This window comes from Sapajus apella, unplaced genomic scaffold (assembly GCF_009761245.1).
Source record: "Sapajus apella isolate SASKATOON/1434 unplaced genomic scaffold, GSC_monkey_1.0 scaffold43, whole genome shotgun sequence".
Classification (NCBI taxonomy): Eukaryota; Metazoa; Chordata; class Mammalia; order Primates; family Cebidae; genus Sapajus; species Sapajus apella.
In genome coordinates this window covers 18,243,947-18,255,300 of record NW_022436983.1, presented here as the reverse complement: position 1 = coordinate 18,255,300, position 11,354 = coordinate 18,243,947, and the positions used below count along the sequence as shown (strand labels likewise).

Genomic DNA, 11,354 nt, shown 5'->3' with positions numbered 1-11,354 from the left:
TTTTTTTTTTTTTTTTTTTTTTTTTGAGACGGAGTTTCACTCTTGTTACCCAGGCTGGAGTGCAATGGCGCGATCTCGGCTCACCGCAACCTCCGCCTCCTGGGTTCAGGCAATTCTCCTGCCTCAGCCTCCTGAGTAGCTGGGATTACAGGCACGCACCACCATGCCCAGCTAATTTTTTGTATTTTTAGTAGAGACGGGGTTTCACCGTGTTGACCAGGATGGTCTCGATCTCTTGACCTCGTGATCCACCCGCCTCGGCCTCCCAAAGTGCTGGGATTACAGGCTTGAGCCACCGCGCCCGGCTCGCCATTACTTTTAATAGCAAAAAACTGCAATTTCTTTTGCTCCAGCCTACCTATGGATGGTTCAATTTCAGGGAAAATGTCAGCAAATTAAATGTAAATGATAGCAAACATCAGTAGTTTTTCTCCACTCTAGAAATAAGTACCTAGAAATGGAGAAGGGGAGGAAATAGTCCATTTATAATAGCAACAAAAATGATATTTAGGCATGAATTTAATGAGAAAGCACATGATCAATGTGAAGATGATTGAGAGAGTGAACAGGGCCAGGTGCAGTGGCTCACACCTGTAATCCCAGCATGTTGGGAAGCTGATGGAAGTGGATCACCTTAGGTTAGGGGTTTGAGACCAGCCTGGCCAACATGGTGAAACCCTGTATCTACTAAAACTACAAAAATTAGCCAGGTGTGGTGGCACGCACCTATAATCCCAGTCGCTTAGGAGGCTGAGGCAGGAGAATCGCTTGAACCCAGGAGGCAGAGGTTGCAGTGATTCAAGATTGTGCCACTGCCCTCCAGCCTGGGAGACAGAGTGAGACTCTGCCTCAAAAAAGAAACAAAAACAAAAACAAAAAAAACCAGTAAACAGGAGAGTTCTACATCAAACCAAATGGACTAACAAAGAATGGGTTTACTTTCCCAGTGGAACAAACAAACAAAAAAGGATGGCATATAGCAACAACAGTTTTTAAGGTACTGGAAACTAGACATAGAAGAAGAGTTATTCCCTGGGAAGAGCCAGCTGTGATTATGATTGCCCCACTGAACTCTGGAGAACTTTCAGGCTGCGTAGGCTGTGGTGTGTGCAGAGAGAACCCAGAGGAGCCCAGTGCACTCCCTTAGCTGAGGAGCTAGAGCTGAAAGTCTAGAGCGACCAAGGCAACAGCTCGCAGCACAGAGCACTGGGGAGAAGAGAGCTGCACAGAGAACTCGGAATACTGTAGAGGGTCCCCTCAGATACTAGGCAGAGTACTGATCAGCATGTGTAGGTGAGGAACTCCTAGAGGCTGGGGAACGAACTACATGGAAGGATTAGAGGGGACAGTACCTGGCACTGACGGCCAGGGATAGTGCTTTTCCCGCTAGCCACAATGGAAAACTTCATAATTCATGGGCATTGGATAGAATACTGAAAAGGTTCTTGCCTCAGCAGCAGTGAATAATTAGCCCTAGGCTAAACACTGCTTGAGTCTTGCCCAACAAATCTTCAAAGACCTGAAAGAATCCAACTGTTTGTAAATAATTTAGCTGCATTCCAGAACAAAGACCAAGAATAATTTTAAAGAAACACAGAAACCTTCAGTACCCAACAACGTCACATTCACGAGAGACAGGAAAACAGGGTCCATAAAGAGAAGAAAAATGAACATGTAACCGAGAACTGACACAAATGCTGGAATTAGAGGCAAAGAAATTGAAAGTTATCACCGTACTCCATATGATTGAAAAGTTAAAAAGAGACACGGGATATAAAAAAGACGCACACTCAGATTCTTGACATACACATGACAATTTCTGCAATGGGAAACGCACTGCACGATTTAACTGCAAATGATATATCACGGAAGAGATTAGTGAGCTTGAAGATACAGCAACAGAAACCATACAAAGTTAAGCACAGAGAGTAAAAAGAATGAACAAATAGAATCAAAGCCTCCGTGAACTGTGGGACCCTGTACGTGTGATCTGGAGCTTCTCAAAAGCAGGAGGGCGGACGCTGCTGCCCATGGAAGGCTCTAGATCTCAAGTCTGATCTCTGTTCAAATATGAGCAAATATGAGAGGTGAACGAAAGATATGTTAGCACCAAGTTGAGGCTTTCTTCTGGGGACTGACTGGGCAAGAGTGAGTAAGAATTGCCAAGGGCCTAACTGTCTCAGGTGTGCCTACCTGTGAGACACAGCGAGCCCTTTGGAAAATGCTATGCCCACAGCATGGAGAGGTTTGGTTTCAGTCCTTCCTAACCTATCCGTGGGACGGACAAAATCGGGCACCTAAATAAGGAAACAAGGTCTATTTGGGGGGAGGTAGAGGAGAGTGGTGGAAATGGAAAGGGGGGTGCTCTCTCTCTCTCTAGGTGAATGTGGCTGGGGACAGGGATGGTAACAGGCCACCTTGACTCTCACCTGACTACTGCTGAGTCCTCGCCAGCCATTGCTTATTCCAAGGGAAGAAGGGCGGCTCTGTTCACCCCCAGCTGCAACAGTCCTGGCTAATTCTGCTCCTCTCATGGTGCTTTTCTCTGTCCCTGCTCCTGCCCATCAGGGGAGGGTTGCCTCCCTATCCGCCTTTTTTCTCCAAGGCCGTGACATCTTCGTGAAGATGCCTACCTCATAGCCCACTTATTTCAAAGACCTCAGAGATGGCTTCCTTACGACTTGAGTCAACACTGTTTTCTCTTGGAGGCACAGTTGCACCGCTTTTGGCCAGGTGGTGGAGCTGAGCACAACAGAATGGTCTCATCACTAGCATGGCTTGCGGTAGAGCATGGTGTTCTGGGATGGTGGCTCTGGAGTGAGCGGGCCCCAGTGGAATTCTCTTCAGGCCTCGGTGACATGGGGGCGATGAGAATACTAACCTCATGGGATTGTTGTTGGGATTAAGTGGTTAATCCATGGGAAGTGCTTTTCACGATGGGCTGGTGAAGCGCCAATGCCCGTGAGTGCTGTCGGCTCCTGTGATCGTCATCATGTTCTCCATTAGTTGTCTCTCTCACTCTCTCCTTTCTCCAGGGTGCTGCGGTAGCTAATTAAGAGCACAGACTCAGGTGCTAAAAGGCCTGGATTCAAATGCCAGCTCTTCCGTTTGCCAGGTGGAAGATCTCAGGCAACTCACTCTGTTAGTCCCCTTGGGCTGCCGTTACGAATACCACAGACTAAGTAGCTCAAACAACAGAAATGTATGTCTTCACAGTTCTGGAAAACAGGAAGTTCAAGACCAAGGTGCTGGCAGGGTTGGTTTCTGGTGAGGTCTCCCTCCCTGTCTTGCAGATGGCTGCCTCCCCGCTGTGTCCTCACATGGCCTGTCCTCTGCTTTCACACTCCTGGTGTCTCTTCCTCCTCTTATAAAACACCAGTTCTATTAGATTAGGGCTCCACCCTCATGACCTCATTTGACCTTAATTATGACCTTCTGAAAGTCCCTGTTTCCAAATACAGTCACATGGGAGGTTAGGGTTTCAGCAAACAGGGAGACACAATTCAGTCCATACCATCACACAACCACTTTGTGCCTCAGTTTTGAGCCTCCCAAGTAGCTGGGACTACAGGTGTGCGCCACCATGCCCAACTAATTTTTGTATTTTTTTAGTTGAGATGGGGTTTCACCATGTTGGTCAGGATGGTCTTGATTTCTTGACCTTGTGATCTGACCGCCTTGGCCTCCCAAAGTGCTGGGATTACAGGTGTGAGCCATGCACCCTGCCTAAAAGTGTTTTTAATACCTACCTCAGAGGGTTATCATGAGCATCAGATGGGTATGACGTGTACAGACCAGTGCCTGCTTCCAAGCGGGCATGGTATGGGTTATTATAGTAATAATACAACACTTGATCTTAGCCAAAAGGCCGAGAAGCCATATACAGTGATAATATAATCAGTAAGTAGTATCATCCTCACGGACATTTCCTGCTTTCCATCTGCTCTTCTTCCCTCACCTCCGAATGAAGACAATGCCAAATTAAACTTTCAGAAATCATCAAGGGAGTTACAATTCCCATGTGACTTACTCCCTGCTCGTGAAAGTGTTGGCCGTTTTCTCAAGAAGACCTGCAGAGACTTCCTCTTTCTGCCAATCTGAGGCTTTGAAAAAACAGGACGTCCGGGAGCTTTTAAGCCTCCTTTCCCCAGGATCTCTTCTGCAACACTCGGCCAGGTAGTGGCAGCTAAGTGATGCTTTGTAGTGTACTAGCCTCGTTCCCCTGGGGCTCTCTTTATAAGCTCATCACTTAGGCAAGATTAATTTTACACGCTCTCGGCTCTGCTTCTCCAATCCGAAGCAGTTAGAGTCAAAATCCAGTTTCTGAGAAATGACGACTGCTTGCAGAACCCAGGGATCTGAGGGCCAGAGGTTGTCTTGGCTTTTTCCTAGAACAGAAGCAGCACTTCAGGTCAGTTTGTAAAAACAACAATCCAAAATATACTTTTAAAAAGTTCACATTTTAAAGCTGGGTGCAATGCCTCATGCCTGTAATCTTAGCACTTTGGAAGGCCGAGGTGGGTAGATCATTTGATGTCGGGAGTTTGAGACCAGCCTGGCCAGCTCTACAGGCTGGAGGGACCACAAGAAAGTGGGAGATACTGACTTCTATTACCTTGGATTCATTTGCCAGTTTTTGAACTTCCTATGAATGGAATCCTACAGTATTTACTCTTTCGAGTCTGACTTTCTTTGCTCAGCGTTTTGCCTGTGAACTTTGTCCAGGCTGTGTGTAGGACGAGCTTCAACCATAAAGATTGAGCTGATTGATCACCAGCGGCCAATGATTTAATCAATCATGCCTACACAGTGAAGCCTTCATAAAATCCCAAGAGGACGGGGTTCAGAGAGCTTCTCAACAGCTGAATACATGGAGGCTCCTGGGGGGTGGCACCCAAGAGAGGGCGTGACAGCTCTGTGCCCCTTCCATTACCTTGCCCTACGAGCTCTTCCATTTGGCTATTAATCTCTAGCCTTTGTCACATCCGTTATAATAAACTGGGAAATGTGTTCCCCTGAGTTCTGTGTCCTCTTCTGGCAAAGGAAATTGAACCCAGGGAAGGGGTAGTAGGAACTCCAATTTAGAGCCAGTTGGTCAGAAGTGTAGGTGACAACCTATCACTTGTAATTGGTATGTGAAGTGGGGGCCATCTTGTGGGACTGAGCCCTTACCTGTGGGATCTGATGCTGTCTCCAGGAAGATATTGTCAGAATCGGGTTACATTCTAGGACATCCAGTTGGCATGGCCACAGAATTGATTGATGGTTGGTGGGGAGAAATCGCCACAGATTTTGGTGACCAGGGTCATAGATACTATTTAGCCATAAAAAAGAATAAAGTACTGGCCGGGCGTGGTGGCACTTCCAAAATGCTAATCCCAGCAGTTTGGGAGGCCAAGGCAGGTGGATCACGAGGTCAGGAGTTCCAGACCAGCTTGACCAACATGGTGAAACCCTGCCTCTACTAAAAAAAAAAAAAAATACAAACATTAACTGGGTGTGGTGGCATGCACCCGTAATCCCAGATACTCAGGAAGCTGAGTCAGGAGAATTGCTTGAACCTGGGAGGCAGAGGTTGCAGTGAGCCAAGATCACACCACTGTACTCCATCCTGGGTGACAGAACAAGACTGTCTCAAAAAAAAAAAAAAAAAATGAGGTATTGACTCATGCTACAACATGCATGAAACTTGAAAACATTTTGCTAAGTGAAAAGAAGTCGGACGCAAAAGACTATATACTGTACGATTCAATTGACAGGCAATGTCCAGAATAGGCAAATCCATAAAAGACAAAAAGTCCATTGGTGGTTGCTAGGGATTGGTGAGGTGAGGGAGTGACTACTTATGGGTATGGGGTTTCCTTTTAGGGTGACGAAAGTATTCTAGAATGATATTGTGGTGATGGTTGCACAGCCGGTGAATATGCTGAAAACCACCGAACTGTGCATTCTAGAAGGGTAAGTTTTATGGTGAGTGAATGCTATCTCAATAAAGCGCTACGGTTTCTGTTTGTAAGCACGCTGTGGAAGGACTTCCACTGAGTTTGGAAGTCCTGTTTGATGTGGAGGCTGTGTGGTCTTTGCAGAATTCACTTGGGTATGATTTCTAGGGGGCCCCTTGAGAAGACAAAGACAAAGCAGCCAAAACAGATTCCCAAGAGGTACATGTGATTGCCCATGCAGAGAATGATTAAGAAATCAATTAAATTATTCATTTAACAAGCTGTATTGAGCATCCATGATATGCTAGGAAGTGTTTTAGAACCTTGGCTGTATCAGTGAACAGAACAAAGAATCCTGTCTTTGGCTGAGGTTCTAGCAGAGGAAGACAAACAAAAAAGAAATGTGATGATATACTGAGTAAGTAGATGATACACTGTGTCCAAAGGTTTTAAATGCTGTGGCAAAACAGGCATAGAACTAGATACAGGAACGCGCCTGGTGTGTTTGAGAAATAGCAAGGGAAGCCGGGCGCGGTGGCGCGCGCCTGGAATCCCGGCACTTTGGGAGGCTGAGAGGGGCGGATCACGAGGTCAGGAGATTAAGACCATCCTGGCCAACATGGTGAAACCCCATCTCTACTAAAATTACGAAAATTAGCTGAGTGTGGTGGCATGTGCCTGTAGTCCCAGCTACTTGGGAGGCTGAGGCAGAGAATTGCTGGAACCCAGGAGGCAGAGGTTGCACGGAGCTAAGATGGTGCCACTGCACTCCAGCCTGGGTGACAGAGTGAGACTCTGTCTCCAAAAAAAAGAGAGAGAAACAGCACGGAGGCCAGTGTGGCTGGAGTGGACCCAGATGAGTAGAGAAAACAGAACTTGAGCTTGAGCTTCAAGTAGAAATGCACAGCTCTGAATTCAAGGGTGGATGTTTCTAGGTTGGCGGAGATGCAGCTTCTCACATGGGCAACTCTAAGCTGCTTCCTCTGGGGCAAGTGGCAGCAGGTACTGATTGAATGATATTAGCAAGAGTTTGTGACTTCCTTCCTGCTATTCTAAGGTATAGGGGGAACTAACCAGCCGATCTAAAGAAAAAAGAGGGAGATATAAAGACCGAGCATCTATAAAAGATTTTGCCATACCTGGGAAAGTCAAGAGCAGTGAGGAATGGCTTTGGCCCTGAGTAGAGGAAATCTCAACTAACAAAGGCTTGAAAAAGGAGGAGATTGTTTTTCTCACAAAATTATAGAGGTGAGTGATTGCTCCGTGGCTGGACAAGATCGTCATGGCCCTAGGCCCAGTCCTTTCTGCTTGGGCATCCTCAGTCTGTCGGCCTGCTGCCTTTGTGTTGGTTGCCCTGGTCACCAGCTGGTGCCCCAGCACTAACCATCATGCCCTCACAGCAGTGCCCAGCGGGGAGCAGAGGGGCAGGGGCAAAAATGTTTCTCCTCTGGAGGCTCTGCTTATTCTGGAAGGTTTTCCTGGTGTCTTGGACCAGAACAGGATCACGAGCTGTATCAGCCCCAGGCGGCTGTGCAGTAAACACCCAGTGGGTTGGCTGGGGTTTGCTGATGAAGTCTGGGCTCAGTTGGGTGTGGCTCTAGGCCTCAGGTCTGGACCCCAGGGGCCTCATTTTTGGGCCCATTAGCACAAGGAGGGCACACCAATGGCACAAGCACATTTCTTTTTATTTTTGAGATGGAGTCTTACTCTGTCGCCCAGACTGGAGTACAGTGGCAGGATCTCGGCTCACTGCAACCTCTGCCTCCTGAGTTCAAGTGATTCTCCCGCCTCCGCCTCCCACATAGCTGGGATTACAGGCACGTGGCACCACACCTGGCTAATTTTTGAGATTTTTTGGCAGAGACAGGGTTTCACCATGTTGGCCAGGTTGGTCTTGAACTCCTGGCCTCAAGTGATCCACCCACCTCAGCCTCCCAAAGTGCTGGGATTACAGGTGTGAGCCACCATGCCCAGCCCCAAGCACATTGCAAACCCCTGCTTGACATTCTGAAATGCCCATTGGCTGGAGTCAGTCATATGGCCAAGCCCAAAGTCAAAGGGGCAGGAAATCCACTTAGTCTTCCATGAAGTCATGAGAAGGGGTACAGGTATAATTCCCCGCCTGGGGACTGAAGGCCAAACATCCTGCCTTTCCCAAGGCCAGGCAACAGGATTTGGGATTGCCATGAACAGCTTAGCCCAAGCACAACTTATGAAGTTATATGGTGTAGTGGTTAAGAGCATGGCTGTCGAGTTGAACTTTTAGGATCAAATCCCAGCTTCTCCTCTAGCTAGCTATTTGTCCTCAAGAAATTTTTTTTCCATCTCTGAGCCTCGAGTACCTCATCTGTAAAATGAGGGTTACTATGGTACTACCTCTTAGGTTTGTTGTGATGATTACATTACTGTGTGCTTCTAGGCGGGCACCGTGGCTTACGCCTACAGTCCCAGCATTTTGGGAGGCTGAGGTGGGTGGATCACCTGAGGTCAGGAGTTCGAGACCAGCCTGGCCAACGTGGTGAAACCCTGTCTCTACTAAAAATACAAAAATTAAGTAGGGTGGCGTGTGCCCGTAATCCCAGCTACTCAGGAAGCTGAGGCAGGAGAATCGCTTGAATCTAGGAGGCAGAGGTTACAGTGAGCCAAGATTGTGCCATTGCCCTCCAGTCTGAGCCACAGAGCAAGACTCTGTCTCCAAAAAAAAAAAAAAAAAAAAATGTGCTGCTAAGATTGCCTTGCACATAGTAAGGTATGGTAAGTGTTAGCTCTGCTCCTCTGGGGTAGCCAAGGTCTTGATACTTCTGCTGTCCTTGATAACCATAACATCCGAACCAGTAAGGAAGCCAGGAGGAATGGCGGCTGGAGGAGAGGACCCGTGTCTGCCTCAGTGTGTCCTGCCAGGGAGGGCCCCGTCTTGCTCTGTGTGCCTTTCTCGTTGCTCACGAACAGCTCAGCAGCTAATGTACCACAATTGCTTTTTCATTAGTAGCCGCAGAATTCACATCCAGTAGCTCTTGACCACTGAGGTTTGCAGTTGATGGTGGCCTCGCACACTGAAACATGAAGCTGAACAATTGACTCCAGCCTTGTTAGGGTGGAATCAGCCACTTGAATAAAGAATGCCACTTCATTACCTGCTCTTGGGTCAAGCCGAAAGGAAAAAGACCATCTCACCAGATGTCCCACGTGCTGGGGCTTCAGTGTTCTCAGGGATTCCAAGTGTGTTCATTCCAGAGAATTCTCAAAGCATGACCCTAGCAGACACATTTTCACACCAGCATGCCCACAGCATGTGTGGAAGAAAGGGGGGTGGGATCTGTGTAGATCTAAGTCAAAGTAATTAGCTGTCAGCTGCATCACATCTGGAGATCAAATATAAACTGTTGGCCTCAAAAACCATTCCGGTCCCTGTCATTTCCGTTCTCCTGGTACCAGGCCATCTTTTGTAGCATGGTCCTAATATGTTTCTCCATGCTGACAAAAATCCTGCAGTTTGCAAAGTAAGCATGGACTCCGAAGTCATCTGCAATCAGTGACTGTAACACCCTTTTACTTTGTGATGGGTAGAGTTACAGACCCAGGTCTTTTCCTGGGACAGATAGGGAGGAGTGGGGAATTTCACTTCTGGCATGTCAGAAGGCAGTTTTCATGGGGAAAATAGAAGTGCTTTTGTGGGAATTTTGAATGCATGGTGGAAACCAGTGACAAAGTTGGATTAATGTACATATGACGTGAGAAACACAAACCAGAGGTGAGCAGGAGCTCTTAGCTTTAAGAAGAGGCTTTTATTGCTTTCTGCCTGTGGACGCCGTGGAAGAAGCATCACTAAAGTCTCTCTTCTCCCTGCAATCATGTCTAAGTCAGAGTCTCCTAAAGAGCCCGAACAGCTGAGAAAGCTCTTCATTGGTGGGCTGAGCTTTGAAACAACCGATGAGAGCCTGAGGAGCCATTGTGAGCAATGGGGAATGCTCACGGACTGTGTGGTCATGAGAGATCCAAACACCAAGCACTCCACGGGCTTTGGGTTCGTCACGTGGAGGAGGTGGATGCAGCCATGAATGCAAGGCCACACAAAATTGGTGGAAGAGTTGTGGAACCAAAGAGAGCTGTCTCAAGAGAAGATTCTCAAAGACCAGGTGCTCACTTAACTATGAAAAAAATATTTGTTGGTGGCATTAAAGAAGACATTGAAGAACATCACCTAAGAGATTATTTTGAACAGTATGGAAAAATTGAAGTGATTGAAATCGTGACTGATTGAGGCAGTGGCAGGAAAAAGGGCTTTGCCTTTGTAACCTGTGAGGACCATGACTCCGTGGATAAGTTTGTCATTCAGAAATACCATACTGTGAGCCGGGCGCAGTGGCTCAAGCCTGTAATTCCAGCACTTTGGGAGGCCGAGGCGGGTGGATCATGAGGTCAAGAGATCGAGACCATCCTGGTCCACATGGTGAAACCTTGTCTCTACTAAAAATACAAAACATTAGCTGGGCATGGTGGCGCATGCCTGTAATCCCAGCTACTCGGGAGGCTGAGGCAGGAGAATTGCCTGAACCCAGGAGGCGGAGGTTGCGGTGAGCCGAGATCGTGCCATTGCACTCCAGCCTGGGTAACAAGAGTGAAATCCCTCTCAAAAAAAAAAAAAAAAAGAAATACCATACTGTGAATGGCCACGGCTGTGACGTTAGGAAAGCCCTGTCAGAGAAAGAGATGGCGAGTGCTTTATCCAGCCAGAGGTCGAAGTGGTTCTGGAAACTTTGGTGGTGGTCATGGAGGTGGTTTCAGTGGGAATGACAACTTCTGTCATGGAGGAAACTTCAGTGGTCGTGGTGGCTTTGGTGGCAGCCGTGGTGGCTTTGGTGGCAGCCATGGTGGTGGTGGTGGATATGGTGGCAGTGGGGATGGGGATGGCTGCAGTGGTCATGATGGAAGCAATTCTGGAGGTGGTGGAAGCTACAATGATTTTGGCAGTTACAACAATCAGTCTTCAAATTTTGGACCCATGAAGGGAGGAAACTTTGGAGGCAGAAGCTCTGGTCCCTATGGTGGTGGTGGCCACTACTTTGCCAAACCACGAAACCAAGGTGGCTATGGTGGTTCCAGTGGCAGCAGTATCTATGGCAGGGGCAGAAGATTTTAATTAGGAAACAAAGCTTAGCAGGAGAGGAGATCCAGAGAGGTGACAGGGAAGCTAGAGGTTACAAAAGATTTGTGAACTCAGCCAGGCACAGTGGTGGCAGGGCCTAGCTGCTACAAAGAAGACGTGATTGCCGGGCGCGGTGGCTCACGCTTGTAATCCCAGCACTTTGGGAGGCCGAGGCGGGTGGATCACGAGGTCAAGAGATCGAGACCATCCTGGTCAACATGGTGAAACCCCGTCTCTACTAAAAATACAAAAAATTAGCTGGGCAT

General features: G+C 47.8%; 1 long non-coding RNA gene and 1 pseudogene across 1 annotated transcript in view; one reads left to right on the top strand and one right to left on the bottom strand.

Moving 5' to 3' along the window:
• The window catches only part of LOC116566475, a 20,288-nt gene extending 14,917 nt beyond the window's left edge, over positions 1 to 5,371 (bottom strand). Inside the window, exon 1 of the long non-coding RNA XR_004275876.1 lies at positions 5,344 to 5,371. This is a non-coding gene — a long non-coding RNA (uncharacterized LOC116566475). The remainder of the gene's footprint in view (positions 1 to 5,343) is intronic.
• Positions 5,372 to 9,426: 4,055 nt separating this feature from the next.
• On the top strand, positions 9,427 to 11,144 carry LOC116566654 (annotated as a pseudogene).
• The last annotated feature ends 210 nt before the right edge of the window (positions 11,145 to 11,354 follow it).